Genomic DNA, 15,679 nt, shown 5'->3' with positions numbered 1-15,679 from the left:
CTGCATTGAAGGAACTGCTCATTAACTGCTAAAAGGCACTTATTAGCCATACAAGTTCAATTTGAAAGGGGGTAGTAATTCATCTCCAGTACTTGACCAGCAGTGCATTTCAAGAGGCCATCTCTAGTGTGCTCCTTGCAGTTCTCCAGACTCCTGGGACATCTGTGGCCTTCCTCTCTGATTTTGCTGCACATGTAACATATGGAGCAATTGTGCCGGCCAGAAGAATGGCCTGTTTTTACTTTCTAGGCTGAGGCAAGATGATAGGAAACACTCTACAGCACTCTGCTCTGGATACTTAATCATTCCAGCCTGCTCAGGTGAGGTAGCACGTGCTCTCACCTTTGCTTGCACACTGTCTTTTACATTGGAGACTCTGAAATGGGAACTGGGAGCAACATTGTCTGGGTGTGAATGTGATTCCCATGGATAAAAATTTATTAAATGTTATTGATATGACTGCAATATCATCATGCATCACTAAAGACACTGAACTTTGTTTCTAGCAAACACAGACATCAAATTATATATGAACACTAACATGAGACTGTGTGTCAAACAATGACAAATTAATTTTTGTCCAGTGAAGGACATCAAATAAAAACATCACACAGTAAAATATGGAACTCTGTTGTGTGAAAGAAACTAATAAAGCATCTTAATCTTAAAATCTGTGTAATCATACAGAACAAAAGCCCATAGCTAGCTAGCTATGAGCTTGTCAGCTGCTTCAAAACAGTGCTGCATTGTAGGAAACAAGATGGAAATGATAGTAATGTAAGGTTTCGAACCTAAAAAAACTTTTGTTCAAAAATAACTTACACTCTTTGGCTCAGATCTCTTAAAAATGATGACCAGTCGCTCTGAATTTTGGTGGGAGACTGTGGCTAGGAAATGTGATAATGTGGCCGGAAGCTCATGCAGCTTGACCTTCCATAACAATTTAAAGTTTGTTTGTGTTAATTTGTGCCCCACGTTAGGTTGTTCCCTGTGCTCCCCTATATCACATTTGTTATTTGTCTAACTTTTGTATTGTTCTATCTATGTTTACTTATTTAGATGCTCTTTCTTCAAGAGTCTTAGAGAGCCAGTAGGAACATGGATACAACTGTATGTCAATTCAACTGCATGCAACAATGTCTGGAAATGTTTGCAGTGCCTGATGATCAAATAATTTACGATTTCCTGCTGGTTTTCCAAAATATTTGCATAATTTGATGGTTAAGATATAAGTGGTTTGATATGAAATGCTCCAGTCAGAACTGAATACAGAAGAAAAAAGATTTTGGCTTTGAATATATATATATATATATATATATATATATATATATATATATATATATATATATATATATATATATATATATTCGTGGAGGTTCACTGTTGGTTTTGGATACTAAATAAAATGGATATATTTGGGTAGACTTTTGTTCTTCAAGACTTTGAGAACACCTGGTTCTCACCACCACCACTATGAGTCAGAAAGAAATTCTGAGCCCTTCACATCAAACCACTCAACATCTTTCTTTACATCTCAACAACTGAATTATCCAGAAATTTTGAAGAAAAAAAAAATATATATATATATATATATATATTAATTTATGGCATGGCATGTGGACTGTGTGGTTTCTAACTTTAAAATCAAGCAGTGTGTCTAATGATATCTCTAGTTTTTTAACCCTTCAGAACAGGCTATGATGAATTATAGATAAGCACAGTGAACACAGAGTGAATCATCAGATACATAATTCAGACTCCAAAGCTCATGGAAAATAAGCAGGAGAAAAAAACAGAGAGCCGCTTTTGTACTGTCAGATAAACGGACGTCAGCAACGACAGCACAAACCCTCTCCCGCTCCCTCCCACATGGAGAGCAGTGTTATCGATTGTCATTCTGAATAAATAGAGGTTGTAGTTAGGGATACGGCGTGAAGAGATGCAGCTCCAAATTACAGACGAATCACTTGAATCCAGGCTCTCAGAGATCTTCCCAGCCCACTTAGCACTCAATAAAATATCAAAGGTGAATAACTCACAGATCTCAGCCACAAACATCAACTAATATTTATCTCATACATTTTTCTTTAATTATTTTTTTAAATCCAGATTATAAACCAGGACCCCTCAGCTCTGCTACAGTCACCCCTTTAGTGAGCACCTCACGATTCAAGAGACTTCCTGAACATGAATATCTGGAGGCAAAGTCATTTAATGGTCACTCATGTGGACCCGGCCAGTTTAAACAGAGGGGGGAAAAAAATAGATAAGAAAAAAAAAGGTACTACCATGCACAATCCGTGGCGAGGCTACATTTATTATTCAATTATTGTAAATATTTCAGGACGGACAGGATGTGTATGCCTTCATGAATATTTCTGCCCCCTTTCCAAAGGGAGCACTTGAGCGCTCGCGAACATACTCGCAGTACCTCGGAAGCTGCAGGACACCACACACACATACACGCCCAGCCAGAAGAGTGTGTCCTTCAGCTCCAGCCACCAACATTCTCTTCTTTCCTGCTTTCTTCCTTAGTCCTATATCAGCTTACATTGTTCAACCTTAATATGGAAATATGGGAAATGCATGAGGAGCACGATTCCTAGGCTTGGCTTTGGCTTTCCTCAGACAGAGCCGTGCTGAAACTGACCTTAATCGTGTCGGACGTGGACGCATCTGTCCTCTGAGTATCTACATGAGATTTTGAGGGTCTACTTGAGCTTCTGTGGATATACAGAAATCTTCTGAGGGTCTACAAGAGGCTCCTATGATGGTGATGTGCACCAGTTAATTTAAGGAGACAGACATAAAAACCTGCTCTGACAACCGACGTGAGCTTTTGAAGGTCTACGTGAGCTTCTGAGGAGCTTCTTAGGACGGTTATGGAGCAATTCATATTCCAAGGTGCTCCCAAAGCACTTGCACATCACCACCTCCATATCTCCTCCTTCCTCCTTCCTCAGACCCCTTTCTCATAGCCTTCAAGCTGACAAGGGAAAAAAAGGAGGGGAGGGTTCACCAGCACCACTCTGGACCACCCTAGCCATGATCTAGAACATACAATGGAGAAAGAGGAGCAATTGCGAGGTCTACGTAGAACTTAACTTTGCTTATGCAATGCACAGGAGCTCTAGCTTGGCTTGGCGTCATTGCTCCTCTGCTCCTACTTTCTCGCAGGATCCTGTTCACAGCTTTATCAACTCACATCCACACGCAGAGGGTCGATCCCTCTTTCTTACCTGTGAAAAAACGCCTTCTGAGGGTCTGTATAGTCCACAACGAGGCTAGAACCAAGCTGCAGCGCTCGAGCCCCAATCTCCTCACTTGAGAATAAGAAAAGTCCTCAGATATCCCGAGATATCAGCTCCTTTATCGAGTCTTTTCTTCCTCTTATCAGAGGTCGTAAATCCGCTCGTCCCCTGTCCTGCTCTCGTTTATCTCCGCTTTATTCTTTATTCTCGCGCTCCTCGCGCTCGTCCGCGTGCCGTATTCCACCCTGTAGGAGAACGAGGAACGCCGAAATGTTCCGTAAAGGTTTTAAAAACGGAGAAAAGATGAGAGAGAGATACAAGGATAGACAGAGGAGAGAGAGAGAGAGAGAGAGAGAGAGAGAGAGAGAGAGAGATGGAAAGGGGTGAAAGAGAGGGAGATAGAGATAGAACGCTCCTCGCGCGCCCGTCAGTGGCTAAAGCATGCGCCTCGGAGAAGAATCCTGCCGCGCGACGCTCTCAGCATCATGGGCAACTTTGAGACTCCACACGCGCACGGCGGGAAAAAAAAATGCACGCACGTACGCGCGCGCGTGCATGCGCTGCAGCAGTATCCACGTACTGTCGAGCCCCTTCTCCTCTACTGTAACCGTGAAATTAATCCCCGCGTGCGTTCAGAGTCTCCCGCGCGCCTGATAAATTTTCAGAGGAAAAAAAGCAGGAAGATTTCTACCTTCCGGTGCAAAGCTCCCCAACGCTGGGAGCTGCCGCTGGAGTGAGCAGTGTGGAACTCTCTCTCTCTCTCTCTCTCTCTCTCTCTCTCTCTCTCTCTCTCTCTCTCTCTCTCTCTCTCTGCGTCTCCCCTCCCTTGCTTGATCTCGTGCGCGCTCACACATGCACATGCACCCTCGCAGACACTCTCCCCTCCCCTCTTTCTTTCCTTTCTCCTCTCGTGGATATTCTCTCTCTCTCTCTCTCTCTCTCTCTCTCTTTGTCTCTCTCTTCCTATCTCTCATACTCTCTCTCTCTCTCTTCTCATCTCTCATTCTCTCTCTATATATCTCTCATGTTCTGTCTTTCTCTTTATCTTTCTATTCCTCTCTCTATCTCTCTCTCTCTCTCTCTCTCTCTCTCTCTCTCTCTCTCTCTCTCTCTCTCCCTGCAACAGACTCTGACAGTTACTGCCTCAGTATTCAGAGTCATGTCACAGATAAGGGTTCACTGCCCACACTCCTCTCTGGCTTTTCTCAGGGATCCCAAATAACGCTCTGATAAACATGGAAGAGAATTTGGTGGGTGGAGAGACGTGGATGAAAGGAGAGCATCATTTTATTTTCTAACCCGCAGCTGCTTGAGAAAAGCTCACGCTTATAATCTATAGACATAACGGTCCCTATATGTACAGTGATAGGAACCAGTCAGTAAGTAAATCTGGCTGATTTACATAGTCTGAACTCAATACTATCTACCCAGACAGTTTTAAACAGTTCTAATGGCTGTTTAACACTTTTGTACAGCATTGTTTATTTATTCATTTTTTTAGGAGGAGGGTGAGGGAAAAGGGGAATATTTGAGTTGTAATTTATATGAATGCATAAGTCATAATCATTTTTCAGTGCCGAAATGTTTAAATTTATCTAAAAATGACAAAACGAAGGATAATTCGATTATCCTTCTAATTACCAGAAGTAAGAAAAAGTGTGTTTGTAAACCACAGTTAACCATTTCATACATACATACGTGTCCAAAAGTCCATCTGCTTTCTTTTGAAATGAAGGGTATTAATAGAGAATTTGTGCTTCAGTAGCAGCCTCTACTTTTCTGAGAAGGCTTTACATTAGATGTTGGAACATTGCTGTGAGGACTTGATTGAGCACTAGTGAGGTCAGTTCCTGATGTTGAATGGTCAGTTCTAGATCACTCCAACTCATCCCAAAGATACTGGATGGAGCTCTATCACTCATCATGCAAGAGACATCTCATTGCCCTCGAGGTGCATCATGCAGGTCTGGAGATTGTTCTTAGCTCTGGTTAGACTGTTCTAACTATTACTAGAACATTTAACCAATTACATGATGGTTATAACATAAAATACGCTATCCAAAGGTTCTTCTCAAAGAAGCACTTTGATAGAGAAGATGAAGAAGAAGCACAAATGAAATCTTTAGAAACAAGAAAACGGAAAGGAACTGCACGGGAAATGGATGAGGTCACCAGTTGATGCCAGCTGGCTGACAAAATTGATTGAAGAGGTGGATGAAAATAGAAACAGTAAGCAGACTGGCGCTTGGTTGTGGAGGCAAAGATGACCCACATCGAACAGCAGTCATAATTAGCAGTAAACAAAAACTGCCAGCAATTCCCTTATCATGCGCCACACATCTGCATAGAGAAGAGCAGAGGGAACGAGTGAGTAAGAGGCAATATTGGAAATGATTAAAGCGAAAGGACTTGGGACTGCGCTATGGTGCGAAGAGAGAACTCACACAGATGTGGCTCACCCTCGCTGACACACTGACAAACACAGACAATCTAGAGCGCTGAAAAAAAAGCTCTCAATATATATGAGCAATATATTAGCATGTGATATTTCAGCCGACAGCCTTAAAAAAGGTATTTTTTTTAAGGGTTCTTTAGTAAAGAAAATAGTTCTATATAGAACCCTGAACACTCAAAGAAGCGTTTGCATGATTAAAGGGTTCTTTGCACGATGAAAAAAGTTTAATTGATGGAGAATGTGTTTTAGATTAGTTATATACTATTGTTAAAAGCCAAGGTTCTCTTTCTTGGGTCTATATAGAACCCAAATTGTTAAAAGTGAACAGTACTGTGGAAAAGTCTCATTTATTGTCAATTGTCAGCTCTTTATTGTTTTTTGTTTTTTTTTAAAAAAGGATTCTATATCATACCAATAAGGGTTCTTTGGCTCATTATAGAAGTGGAACCATTTTGGTGCTATAGAACCATGTATAACACATTATCCATAAATTTGAAAAACTCTTTTGTGATGCAAAGAAGCCTATAGTCATGAAAAGGGTTCTTTGAATGTTCATGGTCCTATGTAGAACCATATTTGTAACTTAAGAATCCTTGAAGAACCATCTTTTTTAAGAGCATACATGTTATTTGTGTGGCAGGGGATAGTTCAGACATATAACACAGTACACTTGCATAAAACAGGGAAACTCAAAGGTATAAGTAAAAAATATTTTAAAATTTTGTTAAAAAAAGATTAAAAGCTACAGAGAAAATGAGACTCCTAACAACCACCTGGAAGACCTGGTAGACACCAAAACTCCCCATCAAATAAACAGCACTTAAAGCCTTCATCTTTGAAATAATAATAATAAAAAAAATAAATCAATCAAGCTGCTTCAGATCTGAAAACATCCATAGGTGTTGCTGTACAGCCTTCCACTGTGAGAAGATGGCTCAGTGCTGTGGGTCTGAAAGGATGTGTAGCTGAGCCTCACTGACAAAGGGAGACAGACAAATCAGACAAAGAAGCTGAACAATTAAGATTAAGAGACCCTTATTAGTCCCACAATGGGGAAATTTCAACTCTGCATTTAACCCATCCGTGAAGTGAAACACCACTTATGAAACACCACATACACACTAATGAGCACACACACACTAGGGGGCAGTGAGCACACTTGCCCAGAGCGGTGGGCAGCCCAATCCACAGCACCCGGGGAGCAGTTGGGGGTTAGGTGTCTTGCTCAAGGACACCTCAGTCATGGGCTCTGGGGATCGAACCGGCGACCTTCCGGTCACGAGGCTGGATCCCTAACCTCCAGCCCACGACTGCCCCAATTGTCATCAGGGGAGACGCAGGCAAACGCAGTCCCCCATTACCAGAAATTAGAAACTGGGTGAAGCACCTTCGTGATCATGGTATCGCCCCTGCCAGGTAAGTATGGATCAGTATCAATGGACTGATCACCACAGAGTCCAGGCCTCAACATCACTGAATGTGTTTGGATTACTCCAGCTTCTAAGTCTGAACTTTGGAGATGTGTCTGCAGGTTTCTTGGAGAAACTGAAAGTGAGTCTCCTGAAAAGAATGGAAGCTGGGATAAAGGATGACACACAGAGGATTGAAAGAAATTACATCATATTTAGTTGTTGAGCATGTCATTTTCCTTTTTTATTTTTGCTTGTTTCCTTTGTTAAACAAACGAAGAGTGGTCTCTGACTTTTGCACAACAATGTAATTACAGTTTTGATGAATGCTCACATTTTTCAGGAGCTCTTTCCAATTTTATCATGATTCCAATGTGTACAAACCATAAAATGATGAAATAAAACTGTAGACCTGTAATTAATTTTCTCTACAAATGCAATGTCAAGCCTTCAATGCTTTTTCTATACCCTGCTTTTATGCAGCTCTGTCATGTATTTTTTGCCTTGTGGCAGATGAGCCTGAACTGATAGCATACATTATCTTTCACCATCTTTACCTTGGCACCTATAGTAGCTCAACAAAATGAGAATTATTAATACGCATCTGTTTCACTTTAGCATCCAGTGTCTGATTCTTCTGGCAGCATAGCAGTAAACACAACCTATGCAACTGTTGCTACCTTATATAATAAGTCCTGGGGGCAGATTCATGCAAAGCGCTATTAAGGTAAACAAGTTTGACCATCTGGACAGACAGACATTCACCAACCCTCACACATGAATACAAAAGAATGGAGCACCTACTCTGTGTTTATCAGGGATTCGAACATGGAAAGTGTGTTTTTAATCCTTTGCAATCTGTGGTCATTTTTCTGTTTGTGCATATCTTCTCTGTTATCTTTGTCACTACTTTCCAAATCCAACTTCAGCAGCTGCAAACTCTTTGTGCGCCATTTCTTATATGTCTCTGATGTCGACCGAAGGAAGAATGAAGAGTTTCCGGTGTGATTTGTCAGTTCTTAGTGATTTCCTGAGTGTCCATTGGTCAGTTCCACACAATGAGAGGCAGATGACGTGTATCTCAGCCCCTCTTCATAGCCTCATAACTCCCACTGTAAGTCACATATGATCTCAGGATAAGAAAGAATGGAAAGGGCGACTGTACACATTCAGGAAATATTTGAACTGTATTTCTGCACTGGACTTTCTGCACTTATCACAAAGATACAGAGACAGATATATAAACATTGAATTTGATGGGTGGGTGAGTTTATCAATCCCAGAGGGTTAAGAAAAGATTTCCATACATATTAAGTGAGGTTTTGAGTGTGGCTAAATTAATCCCTTAAATCTTAGGCTTATTACATACTAAGGCTTATTATTCAATAATTACAGGGACTTCAATGCGAACTGGCTGAGTTACTCTTATGCTATAGAAGTGTATGATAAAACTTTGGGTCCACAGGTGGTCCCTGGCCATTTAATGGTGCTTGATGGTGTTTTCTTTTGGTAGCACTTAGTAACACCTAACTGACAAAAGTTAGAAAGAACACTAACACAATTAGCCTCAATGCTAGCCTCAATGGAATGCTTTTCTCATATTTTCACATTTAACTCTAACCTTTGTTTGATTCTACACACAAGTTGATGTAACTGTAGACACTTTTGTGCATGAGCACAGAATAATGCAGTATACAGTTTAATGTAAGCCATTAAGTTAAGCTAACTACCTAGCAATGTACCTAAGTACCGAATTTAGCATTAGCCAAATTAGATGCTTCATGTAGCATAAAATGACCAAAACGGCAATTGCAGTTATTATGACGGTTCATAAGCAGGTGCAAAATGAACAAGAACTAGAATCCTAGGATCTGTTGCTCCCTGTTTGGGTCAGTTCTTGTTTTTCAGCATTCGGTGAAAAACACCGTAAATATACTGAGGGCTACCTGTGGGTAGCTTTAGTCTTGCAGCATTGCTGTTGTTCAGAGGTATTGGCTGATGCAATTTCTGATTTCAATTGGAAAGAACGAACTGCCCACTGCTCTATCACCACATACATGAGTAACATACAGGACTGAGTCTCAAGATCAAAGGATGAGACACTGTTAGAAATCAGGCTATGAAATATCCACCCAAGCCTCCGATTTGATGACTACATGTGACCTGCCAAACTACTTGTCCTCTGATATTGGAGAAGACTGCTTGATTCCTAATTTAAGCAGCAGACAAATATTGATTTACCAAAATAACTGGAAGGCCCTACTATGATAGAACTTTAATAAATATGCTAATTGCTCATTTCCATGGTAATTGTGGGGCAATTTAGCCCTACGATAGATAATTGCACATAAAAAGTACTATTTGTCCTGTGATTTTGGATTGATTGGCCAAACCTTTATCTTTGCTGATAGAGAGTGGCTTGCAGGGTGCTTAGCTGGCATGCCACATTGACACAAACAAAACAGCAATGCTAACTTGGCTTTGGAGGGAGCAGAAGTGGAACTAAATGTGAAGAAAAAGATGCAGAAGGTTGGATGCTAATCTGACATGCTTCAGTCTATGATTCAGATGAGTCATGGGATGTCTTAATTCATTTTCGTCAGAAAGTTTGCTGTTGAAAACATTGCACATAATGAAGGAGTTACTAGCTTTTCCTGCCTTGCCTTTTTACAGTTGTTTTTTTATTGTGGAGCTACACTCACTGCATTAAGCAGATGGCTCGTCTATGGTTCACCACAGTGGACTGCATGCACCGTATATTCTTAGGGTGTAACAGATTTCCCAGGCCATAAAGAGGTTCATAATCACCTCTTCAGTTGGATCGGTTGTCTTAGACCAAGACAGAATTTTTACTACTTGACATGACACATAAGGGGTATGAATATTTCATGAAGCTATGGTTAATGTAACATAGCTATTTAATGTTTTGTTCCAAAAACAACATTGCTGCCCATTTGCAGTTTGCTAAAGATCACATGGACAAGCCAGACCTTATTCCCATAGAAATGTTGTGGAAGCACCTGGAACAAGCAGTTCATGGGAGGAAACCTACCAAAATAACAGCTGTTTTGTATGGAGGAATGGGCTAAAATTCCATCAATTCAGTGTGCACAACAGAAACGTTTAGTTGGAGTTATTGCTGCACAAATAGGTCACACCAGATACTGAAAGCAAAGGTTCACATACTTTTTCCACTCAAATATATGTAATATTGGATCATTTCCTTCAATAAAAGAATGACCAAGTCTAATATCTTTGTCATATTTGTTTAATTTGGCCCTATTTGTCTACTATTATGACTGGTGTGAAATCTGATAAAGTTTTAGGTCTTTTTTTTTTTTTGCAGAAATATAGAAAATTCTAAAGGGTTCACAAACTTTCAAGCACCACTGTATTCACAAACTGTATTCATTATCTTTTCCTTCTTTCAGCCATGATAATATGAAAATAAAGCAACATGATCTGCATATAAGCTTTATAATAACATTTCCATTTTGCAAAATCCAGTTTAAAACTCCTACTCCTACAATGTGATTTATTATGTTACCTGTCAGTCTAAAACACCCCCACAACCCTCCTGACCTTCTCAGTGAAAAGTAGTTCATTAAATTTCCAAAATGGCTATATAATCAAATTTGACACATTAAAGCCTTGACTCTTCTCTCCAGCTTTGTTTTTACGCAATTTCTCTTTACTCTAATGTAATACATGCCATCAACTATATGATGTATATAGCATATTAATATACATAATTATATTACATATGAGCATATTATATAACATAATTAATATTCACTTGATGATTACTTGTAACATAAGTGCTAAATAACACCACAAACTGTCATATCAAAGTGATTGACCCCATTAATTACGTGATGTCTCATTGTTGAGGATTATTACGATATGTAAAGAACGTGATCTACCAAAGCCAAAACTATTGTAGATCTGTATTTAGTTTATATCATGATCTACCTTTTTGGGCAATGAAACTCATGAATAAGAATGTAAGTTAAAAATCGGTAGGGTTGTACTGTTGATCTGTATTAATTAAATAATACCAAGTGTTTACTGTTCCTAACTGTGCTGTGAATAAGCGCAGATGCTGTTTGGAATAAAGCACTGAGCACCCAACAAGAAAGGAAGCCTCCTTCATCTTTCTGCAAAAGACAGAAAACACTTCTCCATGTGCTAAACTTCTTCTTGGCCTTCTTGGTTTCATGAGATTATGAGAAAACACAAAATCAGAGAACAATTTCTGGGAACTAAAAAATACTGTAAAGTATTAAACAAGTATTTCTGTTTCATTGTCTTGATAGAAACAATGGGTGAAATTCTTGAAACTCCAAGTGGAACCAGTTGGGAATTGTTTTTCTCAGTGGCGTCTAGGTACATGTAGCTAAGTGACCTCTCCTAGCTTGATGAAGACTTCAAGGACTGAAAAGAAAATGTCATATCAGCATAAATATAGTGACAGAGGACTCAACTAACCTCATTTTAATTTCTAATACAATATGTTCTATCCAGTCAACCTGCGCTGAGTTGGATGGCTGGCTGAAATCCGTGGACAAGTCCGGTCTACCTGGAAAGTTCAAAGGCTGGGTCTACCAGCATGGCGTCCTTCCCAGGATCCTGTGACCCCTCCTCATCTATGCCATCCCAGTCTCTACAGTTGAGACCTTAGAGAGGAAAGTCAGCAGCCACCTCTGGAGATGGCTTGGGTTACCAAAGAGCCTGAGCAGCATCGCACTCTATGGGCGCAATAACAAACTGCAGCTGTCTTTCAAATCCTTGGAAGAGGAATTCAAGGTTACAAGAGCTAGAGAAGTACAGTACAGGGACTCTAGTAATCCAAAGGTGGCCAAAGCTCGAATCAACGTGAGGATGGGCAGGAAATGGAGGGTGGAGGAAGCTGTCCAAGAGGCTGAGGCAAGGCTGCGTCACAGGAGCCTGGTGGAAGTGGTCACAAGAGGCCAAGCTGGTTTAGGATCCTTTCCAACTCCCCAAAAGAATATCAGAGGGAAAGAGAAGCAGCGCCTTGTTCAAGAGGAAGTGAGAGCAGTTGTGAAGGAGGCAAGATCATGCAAGGCAGTGGGAATGAGACATCAGGGGGCTTGGACAAGATGGGAGAAAGTGGTTGAAAGGAAAGTGACCTGTACTGAGATCTGGAAAGCCAAGCCTCACTGCAATAAGTTCCTCATCTGGGCAGTGTATGATGTGCTTCCAAGCCCATATAACCTGCAAACATGGGGCATAGCAGAAACACCAGCATGTCCATTGTGTTCCAAGAGAGGTACCCAAGAGCACATCCTCAGCTGCTGCACTACGGCACTTGGAGAAGGACGATACTGGTGGAGGCATGATCAAGTCATTAAGACCATTGCTGAATCCATTAGCACTGGACTTGTGTGGGCAAAGCAGTTTCGTCCCTCCATGAAAACCATTGCCTTCGTCAGATCTGCGGAGCAAGCAGCCTCGGTCAAAAGATCACCAGCAGGCATCCTGACCACTGCTAGAGACTGGCAGCTGTTGGTGGACCTCGAACGGCAGCTGAAATTCCCCAGCCACATTGCAGTCACCACCCTCCGACCAGACCTTGTCCTCGTGTCTGAGTCGACCAAGGAAGCCGTGCTGCTGGAGCAGTTCCATGGGAAGACCGCTTGGAAGAAGCATTTGAGAGGAAGCTCTCCAAGTACGTGGGAATGGTCAGCGGCTGTCAGCAGGCTGGATGGAGAGCGAGGTGCCTCCCAGTGGAGGTTGGATGCAGAGGTTTCGCGGCCTGTTCCTTGGCCAGAGCCATAAGCAGTTTAGGCATAGTGGGAGAGCGAAAGAGGAGAGCCATTCGCAATACCACAGAAGCAGCAGAGAGGGTCTCAAGATTACTGTGGCTCAAGAGAGGAGAACCATTGAGTCGTGGTAGCTAGCTATCATCATCACCTGGATGAGGGTGTATGATGTTGAAAGACCCAAAACACCCTATGATTCCAGGAGCATCACTGATTATGTGTCCATGGGCATCAGGAGCTGTATTTACACAGTGAGGAAAAAACAATTACTCTAGGTAACTTCTGGGGAAGTTCTAGATACATCACTGACTGTGAATATGATCAGCAGTCTAATTAATAGGTTGTTAAAAAAACAGGACTGTCTACTGAAGGAGTCACTGTCTAAAAAGATAACATATATACAAATATTTAGTCTCAAGTAAAACATGGAACATCTTTTAGAAATGTTCACTTTTGTGTTTAAATCTAGATCCATGTGTGTTAGTGTGAATTCATGTGATTCACACTAACAAGCTATTAGAATTCCATAGAGGTGCTAGCAGAAAACGATATTATCACAGACATTTTCCCTAATGTTTAGGCCACATTTTGACAATTTTGGTTTGAATTGATAGTCTAACTCTAGTAGTCATAGTTGGCCACTGACAAATCTTTACTTATAAGAGATTCTTTCAGCAATTTCTCTGGACATTTTGACAGACGTAGTTATGTTTGCCAAGACTGAAAACATAGAAGCACTATTTAATGTAGAACAAGCCAGAAACATCTTAAATGTATCTGTAGTTACAAATTTAAAAGTGTTATTTGTTTTAAACTGTCTTAGTATTACTGAGTTGTAATGCTGATGTTTTTAGATGCGTTGCAAAATATAGTATCTTCATAGTATCTATCAAGTGAAATGACCTTGATCTATCTAATATTGCTTATTTTGAGATGGTTATGTACTTATTGTGAGATTATGTGGCTTATTTCTAGACACATTTTACCTGTTTTTTAATAAAAAAAACATATCTCTATATAAAATATAAATATAACTATACTGGCATATAGCGTTGCTGGTTTCAACCATATTCCTTGAAACATTTAAAATTATCCACCAAAATAATGAGACAATTTTACCTAAAATAAAGTAAAGTCACTTACAAACAAATAAACAATGCTTGGAAATAAGGTAATGGTATCACTCAAGCTTGCTTGTCCAGCGGGTATGTTGGGGGTCCATGGTAAAATATGAAGACCTCACGTCCAGGTTACCTGTTCCATACAAACAGGCACACACTGAGCTCTGCTCTGCTAATATGAGTGAGTGTTGTGAACAAGACTGTGGACTTCACTTGGTGTGTGTGTGTGTGTGTGTGTGTGTGTGTGTGTGTGTGTGTGTGTTCTCCTTTGGTGCAGTGTGTAGATAAGCAGACTGCTGGCACCCAGAGCAGCGCGGGTGCAGCAGAATCTCATTTTCTAGGTGCTGCTATTCTCCCGTGACCTCGTCACGCTTTTAAACCCTATATGTAGAGCTTATGATCACTGTGTTACTGCTACCCAGGTTGTTGCTATGTCCAGTTTCAAATGATAAGAAGTAAAAAAAAAATACACAGTGGAGTTCAGATGCCTGAGAGCCATAGTGCAAATGCTTCTGTTGTGTATTATGATATTATATTCTGCCTACATTCTTTAAAATCGTATTGTAGGGACAAAAAATTGAGTGAAAAGAAAAATCTTTGAAATATTTATATCAGTTTCTTAATATTTGTTACTGTTTGTCCCCTTTTGTTTTAATGACACTCTAGCACAGTTGTGCACTCCAGCTGGACTCCACAAGTTTGTGCAAAAAACAATGATGAAAATCACCACTGAGAATTTTTATTTTTTTTTCAAACCTGAGCTTTAGTGGACATGATGAGAGTCAAAAAAATCTGGCCTGGCCTACAATGACCTTGACACGGCTTCTATGGGCCATTTCATAAAAAAAAATAAATAAATAAAACTTCTAATTTTTTATATAGAAGAGCTAGACATAATATACAGACGTTGTTAAAGTTTCAAAACATACTATTCATACATACATGCTTACTGAGTAGCAATGACATGTTGATTTTCTAGGTGTAAATAAATGAACAGATCCCTAATGTGCATGTGCTCGGCAGGATGTTAATTGTTATATATATATATATATATATATATATATATATATTAAACTTAGAGTTAGACAGACGTTATTGTCATTCAAAATAACACCATACAGTGCACATAAGAATGAAATTTCATTGCCTTGGCTCAGAGTAGATCGGTAGTACAAGTAATACAATGTAGTGCAAAATACAATATAATGCAAAGTGTAGTGCATATGTAAACATATGTATGTCGACAGATAAATAATTTTTACTAGGTATATGTACATGAGTATATTGCACTGGAGGTCCCATGTATGAGGTAATCAAAAAAAGAGCAGCATTGGAGCAGCATGTTATTTAGAGTTCAGCAGTCTTATGGCATGTGGGAAGAAGCTGTTTTTGAACCTGGCTGTTCTGCTTCGAAACCTTCGGAACCTCCTTCCAGAGGCCAGCAGCGAGAATAGTCCATGGTGTGGGTGGGAGGGGTCTCTGTTTATGTTCTTAGCTTTGGTCAGACAGCGACGTTTTGCAATGTCCTGTATCGGAAGAAGTGAAGTCCCAATAGTTTTCTCTGCCGTCCTAACCACCTTCTGCAGGGACTTCCAGTCAGAAGCACTGTAGGCTCCTGCACAGACAGAGATGCAGCTGGTCGGTATGCTCTCTACAGTCC

At 40.4% G+C, this 15,679-nt stretch overlaps 1 protein-coding gene and 2 pseudogenes across 1 annotated transcript in view; 1 reads left to right on the top strand and 2 right to left on the bottom strand.

The window, feature by feature from the left end:
• Nucleotides 1-4,019, bottom strand: part of lingo2 (leucine rich repeat and Ig domain containing 2) — a 453,337-nt gene extending 449,318 nt beyond the window's left edge. Inside the window, exon 1 of the mRNA XM_017693392.2 lies at nt 3,240-4,019. The gene's annotated coding sequence lies outside the window, so the exon portion shown is untranslated. The remainder of the gene's footprint in view (nt 1-3,239) is intronic.
• A 3,014-nt stretch (nt 4,020-7,033) lies between these two features.
• On the bottom strand, nt 7,034-7,130 carry LOC119263929 (annotated as a pseudogene).
• Nucleotides 7,104-13,036, top strand: LOC108424943 (annotated as a pseudogene).
• The last annotated feature ends 2,643 nt before the right edge of the window (nt 13,037-15,679 follow it).

This window comes from Pygocentrus nattereri, chromosome 8, assembly GCF_015220715.1.
Source record: "Pygocentrus nattereri isolate fPygNat1 chromosome 8, fPygNat1.pri, whole genome shotgun sequence".
Classification (NCBI taxonomy): Eukaryota; Metazoa; Chordata; class Actinopteri; order Characiformes; family Serrasalmidae; genus Pygocentrus; species Pygocentrus nattereri.
This window is presented reverse-complemented; position numbering and strand designations above follow the sequence as displayed.